The following is a 14501-nucleotide window of genomic DNA, read 5'->3' on the forward strand; positions in this document are numbered from 1 at the left end:
TCTGCTAAAGTATACTGTTTTGAAAAGTTACTGCATGTATAATTATGGATGGTCCAAGAAAATTGGGCATTTATAGTCTACCTCCATAAATTTGTCAAACTAACCAGGGTTGCACAATGTCAGATCTGAACTCTTCACACTTTGGTTTTGAAGCCAGTTCCCCTTAGAGTTTACTGTTTGGAAAGAAATTATTATTGAACTATAGACCCAGACATTATGGGAAATCCCAGTCTATGTTAATGATATCTTAAGTTGCAAATGCAATAAATCTATTCTCCCCTCTCCCTTGATTAGACCTGCCTTCCATCTTCTACAATACTCAGATTACATAATTGTGTTCTTAAGCATTTTTGAAAATTAGGTCACTTCAGTCTGAATACCTGAATGGTTCTGCAGTTAGTTTTAATACCACAAAAAAGAAAAAGAAATGTTTTACTCCTACCAAACTTTACTATCATCTCATCGGAAGGTTTTATTATGAAAGCATTTAAAAATAAAATATTGATATGGTTTATTATCTGACAGAAATGCATTACATACAATATAGAATCAAAATTAGCAGTCTGAGGACACAATAATTCATTCCTGTCTTGAAAAAGATAAATTCTTCCTTCAATAAATATTGAGCACCTACTCTTTGAGGGCAATAATGAATGAGACTACAAAAATATTTAAGCGTGATGCCCAAACCTAAGAATTCTACGGAATGGCATATAGGTGGTATGCATATAAATAATGATTTTGCAAGGTAGTTTATAAGTGTCCTAAGACTGAGGTAAATAAGAATGGAGATAACACTACTTTAATTAAAGCAATCAAAGAATCATATGAGAAGGAGGTGATATTAGAGCCAGACCGAATAATATTCTTGGCTAAGGAAGGAACAAAAAGATGGAGATAAAATTGAACTAGCTCAGCATGCCTAAGATGCAGTGTATACATAGGGTGATGGTATCAAATACATGTAGAGAGTTGTTAGGTGGAGAGTTTGGAATGTCAAATGAAGCATTTAGAGTTTATTCAATGGGGAAAAAAAGAGTAAAAAGAGGACTGCAACGCTGAGTGCTATTTTCAGCTGATTATTTGGTAGTCGTCTGTTGGATGGGTAAGGCATGGGAAAGAATGTCAGCAGGAAACCAGACTAGAAGCTATTGTATTACATACAGACACTAGAAATAAAGGGACACATAAAGAGTGTTAACAGAAGAAAAAGAAAGCAAGAACAAGGGTAAGAAATATTTCCAAGACCTAACTGACAGAATTAAACAAATTAAGGAGTCTGAAAAAAGAGAAGGGATGGCATAGATTTCCAAGTTTACAGTTCAGGTGAACCAGGAATCAATGGCACCATTAGAAGAAACTGGAAAATCAGGAGTCATAGCTTACTAAAATGGAAATTAAGTTGACTTCTAGATTTTTAAAGAAGCAGAGCATACATGTGGAAAGATAGAGAGAGCAATTAGAAAACATGAAACTGGGTCTAGTCAGAGAGTCCTGGATGAAAATTTGGCAGTTGCCAGATTGAAAATTAGGTCTGAACATATATCTGCATAAATGCACTAAACAAAAATAGGCAGAGAAGTCTGCCTTTATTATTCATAAAGAAATCTTTTCTTCAGGGGCGCCTGGGTGGCTCAGTCCTTAGGCATCTGCCTTCAGCTCAGGTCATGATCCCAGGGTCCTGGGATCGAGCCCCGCATCGGGCTCCCTGCTCGGGGTGGGGGTGGGGGGAGCCTGCTTCTCCCTCTCCCACTCCCTCTGCTTGTGTTCCTTCTCTCGCTGTGTCTCTCTCTGTCAAATAAATAAAATCTTTTAAAAAAATAAATCTTTTCTTCAGAGAAAAAGATTTATTTTTAATAAATTTGAATATCTGTAGAAATAAAGAGTTAAGATTAAAAGGAAATAGTACTTCTATAAATCATTCCATCTTGAAGCCATTCCACTTTAAATACATTACAGTCCTATAACAATGGCTTGTACTCTCTGTGACTACTGCCAAGAATTACCATTTTGCCATAGTGCTGTTTATTTGGTGGGATCAAATGATTTAGAATATTATTATTTATTAACAGCCTGGCCTATCTATATTCTTGGTGGGTTATAAATATACAAGGAGGGTAAAGAATGACTAGATTTATCGAGTGTCAAATTTTAAAATTCAAAATTATTATAATCATCACCATCTTCATGTTTCTTGTTCATTGAGGAATAATCAGTAAAATCTTCAGAAGTTGAGTGCTAAGCAAAATGAACAGGTAACTGAAAATACATCTGTACTGCATCTTTTTGTTGAATTATATTTGATGACAAATCAGCTAATATCCCACTGAAAATGTGTAATTGCCATTGCTCCCATTAGCTGAAAGCATGTCCTTTGAAAAGCTTACTTTTAAAAGCACAAAAACATCCAGTTTTCTATATTTTCCAATAGTTAAATATTTAGATAGCTTTTAGGGTATGTTTTATATAAAGCCTTCATAAACATGCCCTGCTTATCAATTATGAAAACAATAATAAAAGTAGACTACGTGTAGCTATATAAGAGAAATGATCTGTTTATAAGTTCTTTTTTTATATAAGTTCTCTACATACTCTACAAATCTATGTAAATATCCCTGACACCAAATCCACAGCTGCAATGCTTCATAAACTAAAGATATATTTTCCATTCACCAAAGTGCTTCCCCACCTTTTATGAAAAAAATGTTATTCAATAGAACAGCTTTCAATCTATTTCATTTTGTTTGAATTAAATCGAATTGTTTCAATACATAATAAATCTTGAATATAAATATTGTTCTATAAGCCTCATTGACAAGTCAATAAATAAAAAAAGCAACATTTTGATTTCTCTGTATTTCTTAGCAAAATTTACAATGCTGCTAGAAAAAAAATTTCCGGTCCTTATCTTCTATAGAGTTTTGTGTTGTTTTTTGGAAGTCAGCAATAAAGGCAAAATAGAAATTGAAAGAAAACTTGTTGCAAAGTTTATTAGAGAATCTTTTATTTTTCATATGTTAGAATTCTATATATTAGAATTGACTTTTCTCTAATAATAGCAATAATAAAATAATCTCATTGAATACAGAGTCAAAAAAGTCTACCAAATGAAGACAATTCAGCAGTTGACCTTAATGGTTATTTTCAAGTTTAATGATTTTGTTTTTGGTTTTTGTTTTTTTTTTCAAGTTTAATGTTTCTTTTAAATAGGGGTTATAACTTAAAAATGTCATCCACTTAAAATCTTAAAAGAATGCAGATGTTAGACAATAAAACAATGTTTCTATCAATGAACACTTCAGGATATTTTTATAATGTGTTTTGCTGTTAAGCTAAATGAATTCAGAATAAAAGAAAATAATTTTCTAAAGAGGCAACCATGGTATTTATTGCAAAAAATGCATGTGTACTTGCCATAAATTCCTAGTTGCTAAATAGGAAATTTTAGGTTTAATTTCTTAAATATTGTTTTTAAAATGTTTAAATGTACATCAATAATTCAGTCTTCTGCATTTAGTCATTCCTCTACTTCATAGTGGTAAAATAAGGCTTTGTAGAATTTTTAGTTAGCCTTGGCAATCAGTACTATATGGAAAAAAATGACAAAGAAGCAACTGCACAAAGTCAGCATCTAATTTGATGCCTTTATTGACCTTATTCTCCCCTCCTGCTGAATTCACGAATTTATATAAAAGCGTCAGAGCAAATTTATTAGAATGAGTCAAATTCTTAGAGGTTTTTATTAAATCCTTTGTGTCCTTGAGAATAAAGGAAAAAGTGTGTGTGTGTGTGTGTGTGTGTGTGTGTGTGTGTGTGTTTGCCATAAAGTTACTAAAGAAACACGGAGGAAAAAAAACCTATGTGAACAAGTTTCTTGACTCTTACCCAACTGTCAGTTCCATAACCTCAACATACAACTTTCTGGAGCCCCATGCATGAATGACAAGAAAAGTACCCAACAGTCTCCAAAAACACCCGAGCATGTAATCGGGCATCTAACTATAAATATTGTTTATATTGTATGCAGTGACACATATGTGCTTATAACCTCTACTTCTTTATATATTACATGTGCAAGGAATATCACAGAACTCAACAAATACAGGTCCATCTTCACTCTAGCTTCGCTAATAGAAAAGGACAACGGCCCAATCTATCAGAGGTAGGAAAGCAGCATCTTCCATACTATGTCATAGTTCTAAACTGAGCCCAGCACATACTTGGGCTTATGTCTGCAACACCAAGGAAGACCAAAATCAATATTAAATTGCTAACTCCAAATATTTAATAAATGGATTCTGCAGTTAAATAAAGACTGATAAGCTTGAATGTTAGCTTGAGGGAATAGCCTATTCTTTTCTTTCCCTTTCTATATTTGCTTTTGCCAAACTTCACTCAGGCTGGAAATAATCATAATAATTGGAACCAGCAGAAGGAAATAGCTGATGCTGCTAGGCAAGATGAAATAAATCTGCAACTCAAGTAATGCTAAATATAAGCTCCACATGAGCATAATAGTACAAAACACCTGAGATAAGACAGTTCTTTGGAGCCAAATCCCCAAGTTCACATTTTACAAGTAGATACATTTTAGAAATGCAATATTTATAATGTATCTGGATGCTACTGAGTGTAAATAAATAGCAGATTTATGTCACTATAGCAGTAAGACTAACAATTTCCTAGGGGTAAGAAAGAAGACAAATAAGAAATGTTTGATTTCTGAGAAAAAAATATTCACATAAAGTGATAATGTAATAAACTTTCAAGTTTGCAAAACAATATTTGTTTAAAAAATTCAGAAAGGTGATAAAAACCTGCTAGGGGAATTTTAAATTCTTTGTCATTTGTAGAATTTGAATCTCCTTGTCTTTTAACACAGTCCTATTGTAGTATTTTCATGGTTGCCAATGGTATATACTATGCAATACTGAGACAGCCAAATAAGAAATATTACCACACTTCCAAGATGCTTATGATTTCAGCATGAAAATCAGCAATTAACTTTGAAGTGTTTGAATCATTCTAAGATGGGTAAAAGAAAAAGAAATGAATGCCAATTCTATCAGAAATTTTGAAGCTTCTAGTTGTTTCTAGAAGAGTGACACATTTGGGTATTACAATTGTCTGCTTTGCAGTGTGGGGCACTATCTAGGGTATTGGATTATTAATCCTCTGCACTCTGTCCTACTCTGTTTTAGCAATATAGTAAAGTGGATAAAAGTTAGGCAGCCACTCAGGACTGAGTGACCTTGGACAAGCTGAGCGACCTCAGACAAATAATGAAACTATGTTTCAGTTTCCTCATGTTTAACTGGGATGATAAATATCACTTTTCCTCATAGAGTTAATGTGAGCCTTAAACGAATGTAATTAAACGTGAAGTGGGACTCTTCTTGTTTTCCTGGAATGCAGCTAAATCTTCAAAGCAAAGGATAATGAAAAATAAGTTATCAGTCATATCCATGGTAAAACCAGTCCAAAGACCACCACTCCCAGTAGCCCAGATGAGAAGACTAAATATTTGAAAAGAGATCCACAAAAAAGGAATCCTTGCAGGGAATCTTAGTGAACAATGAAGTGTCTTCTCAATTCCCTCTTAAACTGTGCTGCGTGCAAGGACGTGGCCACTCAAAGGGTCACTCCCAGGCTGGTTGCTTGTTGAATTTTCTTTTAAGATTTTATTTATTTATTTATTTGTCTGAGAGAGAGAGACAGAGAGAGAGGGAGAGCACAAGCAGGGGGAGGCTACGGTAGAGGGAGAAGCAGGTTCTGCACTGAGCAAAGAGCCTGAGCATAATAGCATAATAATACTTGATCCCAGGATCCTGGGATCATGACCTGAGCCGAAGGCAGATGCTTAGCTGACTGAGCCACCCAGGCCTCCCTGCTTGTTGAATTCTTGAAACAAGTCATAGTTTCCCCCATGCTACTACCCAGAAGCAAAGTGTGAGAGAGTTCTTGAGACAACATGAAAAGTTTTCCCTGAGCCTGAGGGTATTCATAAAGATAGGGATATATGCCTACTTCTTGTCAGAGAATTCTGAAGGTAGGAGCTTGAGTGGAGCTGCCTATGATATTTGGACAAAAAGAGAAGTGGCTGCATTTCTGCAACATGATAGGTCAAGGATGCATGAAGTTTTCCATAGCCAATTAGACACTTTAGCAGAAAGCCACTGAAAGGTCTCTAGAAAGGATCCTGCTCAAGAGCGCTGCCTGTTGGGTCAAGGGGAGAGCAACAGAAAGAACCTGGAGATGTGATGCAGTGGGCAGGAGTTGACAGCAGAAGTATAAGTGATCAGGCGCCTGGGTGGCTCAGTTGGTTGGGTGACTGCCTTCGGCTCAGGTCATGATCCTGGAGTCCTGGGATCGAGTCCCGTGTCGGGCTCCCTGCTCGGCGGGGAGTCTGCTTCTCCCTCTGACCCTCTTCCCTCTCGTGCTATCTCTCATTCTCTCTTTCAAATAAATAAAATCTTAAAAAAAAAAAGAAGTATAAGTGATCAGGTTTAGAACCTCTTGTCAGGACATGCTGCAATCAACATAGTGGGGTATGCAAAAGGTGATAAGGAAGCAAGAGTATGTTTGAAGAACATACAAAATGTTATCCATGACAGAAACCCAGCATCTGTATGCCTGACATAACAGAGGGCGCATATGGACAGATTTAAAAGCACTAAAGAAACGGGCCTTTGTTCCTTCATCCGTGTTTCTCCTCCTCCCTTGCCCTGACCTCTGAGGAGACAGAATAGGTGGGGGGTGGGGAGAGGTGGAACAAACGAAAACCATGAAATGGACCACACTAACCTCTCTCATTATTGGTTTTCAGAGTTCCCAATCAAGACTGAGCTCAAAAGATAGGAGAACATTCCAACTGGATGCAAGGATTAAAATTTGTATTGCAAACAGACTACAACTGCTTTGTATCTGAAAATGAGGCTATTCTGATACATTAAAGTAAAAAAAAGCAGTCATGAGGTGGGGCAGTGAGGTCCATGGTAAGGCAGGGGTAAGTAAGAAGAAATAATCAAGTCTTGTTTGTACCCTTTCAGCCCAACCTGTTTAATAAACTGCTCACATGACACAGTATACACGACTGGAATGTTCTAAGCGGTCAATACTATCTAGCTGTTTTTACTATTAATACTGAATGTTTTTTATTAAATTCAGCAATGTTTGCATTGCTCGGCTCAGACATGAACTTTTAGGTTTGACATTAACTTCAGGAAGTGCCACATAAATATTTAAATTTAAAAAATAAGAAAATTAGTTGATTTACCTATCAACCAAATCCATCAAAATATCAAGTGGAACAAAGAAAAGGGAAAACATAAATATTCTTAGCACAAAAATATGTACTGTGTTTTTTCTTTACTGAAAGAGCTCTTAAACCTGATTACACAGACAATTTAAAGATATTTTTAAAGGGATGGCATATGAATACCATTTTTTGACTAATTTACTATGAACTACTTAATCTACCACCTCTACATTTTCCTTAGTTCACAAATAGAGTAATTTTCTCTCCTAAAACAGCCTGAAACAATTCTCATCCTAGATGAAAACCTTCCCTCTGGAGCAAAAGAGCCAATTTAATTCTCCCAATAAAGAAAATCTCTTATTCTAACTAAACTTCTAAGCTGCCTTTTGATACTTGAGGTCTGTGGCAATGTCATTCTGCCTCAGTCATTAGCAGCTAAACTCTCTTAGATGTTGATGGGTAATGGACTCAGCAACCTGGCTTTCTACAGGGCTCATACTATTTTGAATCAAGCAAGCATAGGTTACACACTGCCAAACCATTTAACATATAACTTTTAAATTAAACAAAAACAGATTCTTTCACAAAAGTTTCAGTGTAAGAATGAAATGTTACTCAATAAACTAGGAACATTTTGAAATTTAGATTAATTATGAGCAAGAATGTATTTAAAAAAAATTAGAGCATATTTTGGGAAAAAATAACACTTTAAGCGAAATGAATCTCATAAAGGATGAGGTAGGTAATGATCACACTGCCAAAACCTACCACAACATAATACAGAGCACTGTAAGTATATTCAAGAAGGATTCCTTTAAAATGTTTTAAAATATTTTTCAAGGATATGGCTGTAAGCTAAAATGTCTGTACTGACAATGTTTGTTATTTATGAGTAGAGTTTCCTAATGTGTATGATGGTTAAATTTACGTGTCAACTTGACTAGGCCACAGGGTGCTCAGATATTAGGGCAAATATTATTTTGGCTGTGTCTGTGAGGGTGTTTTTGGATTAGATTAACATCCAAATCACTAGTATGAATAAAGCATAGTGCCCTCCCTAATGCAGGTGTGCTTCATCCAATCAGTTGAAGGCCTGAATAGAGCAAAAAGGCTGACCCTCCCCCAGGTAAGGGAGAATCCTTCCGCCTGAGTGCCTTTGAAATGGCACATCAGACTTTCCCTGCCTTTGGATTCAAACTGAAACACTGGTTCTTCTTGGGTCTCAGGACTGCTGGCCTCCAGACAAACTACACCATCAGCTCTCCTGGGTCATCAGTTAGCTGACTTACTCTGGATATTTTTTGAATTGTTAGTCTTCATAATAAGATAAGCCAATTCCTCATAATCAAGCAAGCAAGCAATCAATCTCTCTCTCTCTCTCTAAAATATATATATACATATATATACATATATGCACATGTATATATGTATATATCTTATTGATCTTATCGGTTCTATTTCTCTGGAGAACCCTAATAAAATATGTTTCAAATAAATCAAGTATTACAGGGAAAGAAGATCTTTATCATTCATTCGTTCAACAAATGTTTCTTAAAACATTCTACATATTTTCAGGCATCATTCCAGGTACTTAAAGAAATAAATATGAATTAAATACTATCCCTACCTTTGATGAATTCCAGGTTTAGTGCAAGTAACATATTTGACAACTTTATTGGAAAACCATTATTAGAAATGAAAATCAGTGAACATTTTGTTATGATATTAAGAATTAGAAAAATCTGGGTCTATTTTTCATATACAACCCTGGATAAAATAAAAGAACTTTGAGATGTTGGGATATATATACCATTCTTTTAATTAACAAAATTATATAACAATTACAGAGTTATACAATTATATACAGTTCAAAATATTTCATACTTCATTTCTGGGACCTTTAACTAAAGAGACTACCTACAAGAAAGAAGATAAAATTTTTAGTCTTCAAAAAGATACATATTCTAACCATTGCCATATGGAAACATTTGAATAATTCTACATGTCAGAGGAAGGTAATTCATTACAAGCATAGTGTCAATGAAGAATTCCTAGTATAATTTAGAGAAGAGTTTGCATTTTCAGGATTTACTCCCAATATAAACTAGAATATCATAGCAATGGTCAAAGAACTTGATCTCAAAATAGCAACACAGGATAAAAAAGTGAGGCATTGTTTAGTTTCTGTGACCTTTGAATTAAGACTAAAAACATACAGCAGATAGGGTGCCTGAGCGGATCAGTTGGTTAAGCGACTGCCTTCAGCTCAGGTCATGATTCTGGAGTCCCAGGATTGAGTCCCGCATCGGGTTCCCCGCTCAGCGGGGAGTCTGCTTCTCCCTCTGACCCTCCTCCCCTCATGCTCTCTCTCTCCCATTCTCTCCCTCAGATAAATAAATAAAATCTTAAAAAATATATATATAGCAGATAAAGGTAGCACTGTTGAAGACAGAGTTCTCACTATTATTGTTTGTATTTGGCTTGCTAATGAAATAGAAACATCATCTTTAGTGCTTAACAGTGATATATTAACATGAAAAATCTATATGATAATTGTTTCCAATATGATTCATATTATAAAGAACCCAATGTAAGAGTATATTTGTATATTATTAAAGATCTATGTCCCTCCCCACCCCCCCCAAGGTAGAAGTACTAAGTAAAGAAGACTATATGTGCAGGCCTTGAAATACAGGCATTCCTCAAATTCCTATTCTTGGTCCCTTCTTATTCAAGGCTCTTCTAAGGGCACCGTAGCTCCTAGAAGGGCCACTGGTACCATTGTAAAAACAATGTCACTCAGTTCTCCAATCTGCAGTTCCAACAATTCTATGAGCTCCAGACATATGTGACCAACAACCTTAACACCACAAACATGCCATCTGCCTGCCAGGCACCTCCAACATAATTATATTCCCAGACACTCAAATTTTCCCCTCATTCTGTTCTTCACATAATATCAATTGGAGCAAAATTAAATAAACAAATAAAATCTAAAAATAAAAAATTGGCCATTTTATAATTTAATTCTGTTAACTATCTCTAACTCCAATGCTTAGTCTAAATTGTTTTAAGTAAAATATCAGTGATAAATATCTCATGAATATAATCATATTACTTCTTCACTAAGAGCCAAAATATACTGAGAGTAGCATGCTGCTTCTTCTGCACTTGTTGAAAGAGAGCAATTTTTAATTTCTAGAACTGCCTGAAGCCATTTCCCCTGCAGATTAAATTTTAATCTCTATAGTTAATGGCATCTTCATCTACTCCACACAGCTATCCCAAGTAACAAATCTCAAAATTATCTTTGACTACTACCTCTCCTCACCACTATCTCCCATCAAGTGGATATAAATTCTCATTCTTTCTGGCTCTAAAATATGCCTCAAGTTCATGTCCCTTTATCTCCACTACTGATACCGGACCTCAGGTCTTGCTGTCTGTTTCTCCTCCACTCAAAACATACCTCAAACCAAATTTCCTCCCTGTCCCGCCCCGGAAAAACAAAAAACCAACCACTTTAATTATGCTTCTTCTTTGTTCAAACACCTATTCTCTAGGTGGCTTTACTCACCTAGAGAATAACGTCCAAACTCTTTAGGTTTAGGTTTGAGGCCTTTCCTGATACAATTCCAAGTTTCCTTCCTGGAAAAATTTTCAGTTGCCACTAGGGGTACTCAGGTACCCCTTTTTCTGGCCTCAGTGATCTGTATTTTGTTCTCTGCACAGGAGGGTCATTTTCACCCTCTCTTATATTTGGCCATGCTCTTCTCTCTGCTTTGTACGCCTCCCCTCTTGAACTCCCACTCATACTTTAGAGCCAATGTCAAAGATCCCTTATGCTGTGAAGCATGCCTACCCCCACTCCCAACCATCTTCCATCTCTAAATAGTAACACTTCCAACTTAACTGCACTAAAAGTTTTATAAAATAATTCCCTCATGTTTATCTTTCTTTTTTTTAGATTTTATTTATTTGAGAGAGAGAAACAGAGTGAGCATGAGAGCACATGCATGAGGATGGGAGAGGGAGGGGCAGAGAAAGAGAAGCAGACTCCCTAGTGAGCAGAGAGCTCTACAAGGGGCTTGATCCTACCCTGGGATCATGATCTGAGCCAACTGAGCCACCTAGGTGCCACATTATCTTCTTTGATTCTAACAACCCTATGTAACATATGAGGAGACTGAGTCTTATGGGAACTTAACCCCCCATAAGGAAGTGATAGCAATGAACTTGGGACTGGAATCCAATTCAGTCCTCGTACTCGAAGACCCACCCTCTTTATATATTATACTCGCCTGCTTCTTCTGTGCCCTAAGTGCTGTAAAAGCAGTATGTTTTTTTCTGTACCGTTCCACTAAAACTCAGTGTTTTAAGGTTAGCTTTGTACACAACTGCCTCTCCTTTTATTCCGTATTCTTGGAGGGTAGGGTCTGACTCTTGTTATTTTAATGCCAGGACCTAGCTTTAGAATGACACACCAAAATAATATAATGAATAATAATTCATTCAATTAATAAGTTAAAGGATCTTAATTGCTAGGTTTTTATAATGATGGAATAAAAAATATTTATGTGACAAATACAGAAATTCCATCATAACACACACACACACATATGCCCCTACCCGTCTTAACCACGCATGTCCTAGAGAGAAACCACCTATCACCCTTTACTTTTCTGCAAGGTTCTTGAAGGAGACGGATGCACATGCTATTTTGCCAAATACAATGGAACCATTACAGACATCATCTTTCAATCATTTCTGCTCTGTCTGGAAGGGCTGAGCACTCACTCAATGTTAAGACAGCCCTGATAACAGTCTTAAGTTCTTTCCTAGGATCCCTTGACTTCTAAAACACGGATGCCACAGCATTTCTTTTGTCTTTTCAGCTTTACGTTCTTTTGTTGGATAATCTCATATTCCCTAATCTACACATGTAACCCCAAGCACTCTCCTGAATTTAAGGCTGTAATAATCAGATGCTTATTCTTTCCAGGTACCTCATGCTAAATAGGTCCCAAATGGAATTACCTTCCACCCACATCTACTCTTTGCCTCTAAATGATTGACACCACTTAACAGAAAGCAGAAAATCAAGCAAGATTCCTCGCTCTTTATCCATATCCAATCAGATATACTAACATTTTACCGTCCATACATATTTCTTGACTCAACTCCCCTCTTTCCCATCCCTTCCTTCATTGTTATGGTTCAAGACCTTAAAACCTCTCCTCTGGATAACTCTGTAGCCTCCTAAATGGTCTTCCTGCCAGTACCTTCAACTTCCTTTAATTAGGTCTCTTCATTGCCTACAAGTGGTCCATGAAATACTGCCCACATTTCTCCTCACTGGGAAAACAATGGACAAATGTGACCTTGTCAATCCTGTTCTTAAAATCTTTTAAATACTGAGAAGCAAACTAGCATAGTGGTTAACAGCACTGACTGGGTTTGAATCACAGCTCTGCTAATTATTATGTAGCCTTGTGTGAGTTTCTTAATCACTCCAGGCTCCAGTTTCCTTATCTGCAAGTGGGCTTAATGACAGTACCTACCTTGTAGAATAATCTGAGAATTAAATTAAATAACATTTATTTAAATGTTTAGAACTCTGCCCGACCTATAGTAAGCACTGCACAAATGTTTGGTATCAGTGATGATAATAATAATAATAATAATAATAATAATAATAATATTCAGTGGCTCAACATTCAGTTCTATGTGATGGTTTGGCCCACATCTAATCCCCCAAAGTCACTTATTACTATTGTCTACATTAAATTCCAGACTTTAGTGCTGAGAACCTCTTTATCACACTCTTTGAAACTCTTAATATCATTGCCTCCTTGCTTTTTCTCTAGAAGACTTTTCCTATTTTCCTTACCTGATACATTACATATATATATAATCTATTTTATATATATATACACACACACACTATTATATATAATTTTGAGGCTAAACTATACTCCAGGCCCTGGGCTATGCATATTATAGGCATTATAATATTTACTCCTCATAACATCTTTATAAAGTAGGTTCTGCAATAATACCTATTTTACAAAGGATGAAGCTGATTTATAAAAATGTAAAACAATTTGTTCAAATTACATCTAGTATGGGACAAAACTGTGACTGGAATGCACACCTGTTTGTCTCCAAAGCTCTATGCTCCTAACTATTACACTGCACTGTGAAATTCCTGAAGGGAAAACATGATTTACACACCTTTGTATGGTCATTATCTAGCACACTTCCCAGAACATAACATTAAAAATACACACAGAGTTTATGTAACCCCTTGAACTGTAATCCATGACGTAGAATACTAAGAACTCCTAACCCATACCCATATTTTTTCTCCAAAATGTTTTGTTTTCTCACCTTTTATTCTCTTTACATCATAGAAGGTATATTTAAAAGATGAAAGAAACTTAACTCATATCACACAGGTATACAATAGGATGTGACTACTTGAGGGTGTGGATTACGTCTTAACAAAGGGTTATTCATCTTTTTATCACCATTTTCTAGTTCAGTGTCTGCTAGAGAATAGGTTACCAATAAGTGTTTGCTGAATAATAAGTAAATGAATTCTAGTCCTGGAAAAATGGAGTTGGAACATTTTTGGTGAGTCAGTTTATAATTATATACACTCCTGGATCAATGGCACAGACATTTGTAAACACTCCATAATTCAAAAAATATTTCAAGTTGGTTTTGGCATGCATTGTGAGTATATTTTTGTACCTGATTTGCTTTCTTGATTATGCTCTATTTTGGATAATGTTAAAGTGAATTTGTGTTCTGACATATTTTACTTCAGAATGGTTAAAATTTTCTGGAATTTAAAACAGAGTCCAACCAGAGCAAGATTGAATGAGGTAATGAAGGCCTACCTAGAATTTGACTGAGGTTACCTAACAGGAAAATACATCTTGGTTTATTCTTCAAATAGATTTCTCTTTTCAAAAGATCTTCACCATTGGTCCTCAAAACAATAATATAGGAATGAAATATCTATTTTTAAAGCACTGTTCAGTTATATCAAATCAGAAGATTTTGGTCGCAACATAACAGAAAACCCAATCTAAATGGCTTAAAATATCTTACGTACTATTACCTCAATAACAAGAAGTCCTAAGATAGGGCTGGTTCTGGGTTATTTTAGCAGTTCATCAAGGAGCCAGTAGCCTTCTACGATTCTGTTCTGCCAATCTCCACCTTTTGGGTAGCT

At 35.7% G+C, this 14501-nt stretch overlaps 1 protein-coding gene across 2 annotated transcripts in view; it reads right to left on the reverse strand.

Annotated features, from left to right (window-relative positions):
• MAGI2 (membrane associated guanylate kinase, WW and PDZ domain containing 2) overlaps window positions 1-14501 on the reverse strand; it is a 1300621-nt gene that overhangs the window by 1276314 nt on the left and 9806 nt on the right. The window lies entirely within an intron of this gene.

The sequence above is a fragment of the Eumetopias jubatus genome, unplaced genomic scaffold, assembly GCF_037043125.1.
Source record: "Eumetopias jubatus isolate StellerSeaLion01/CBP00866 unplaced genomic scaffold, mEumJub1_p1.0 scaffold_14, whole genome shotgun sequence".
Classification (NCBI taxonomy): domain Eukaryota; kingdom Metazoa; phylum Chordata; class Mammalia; order Carnivora; family Otariidae; genus Eumetopias; species Eumetopias jubatus.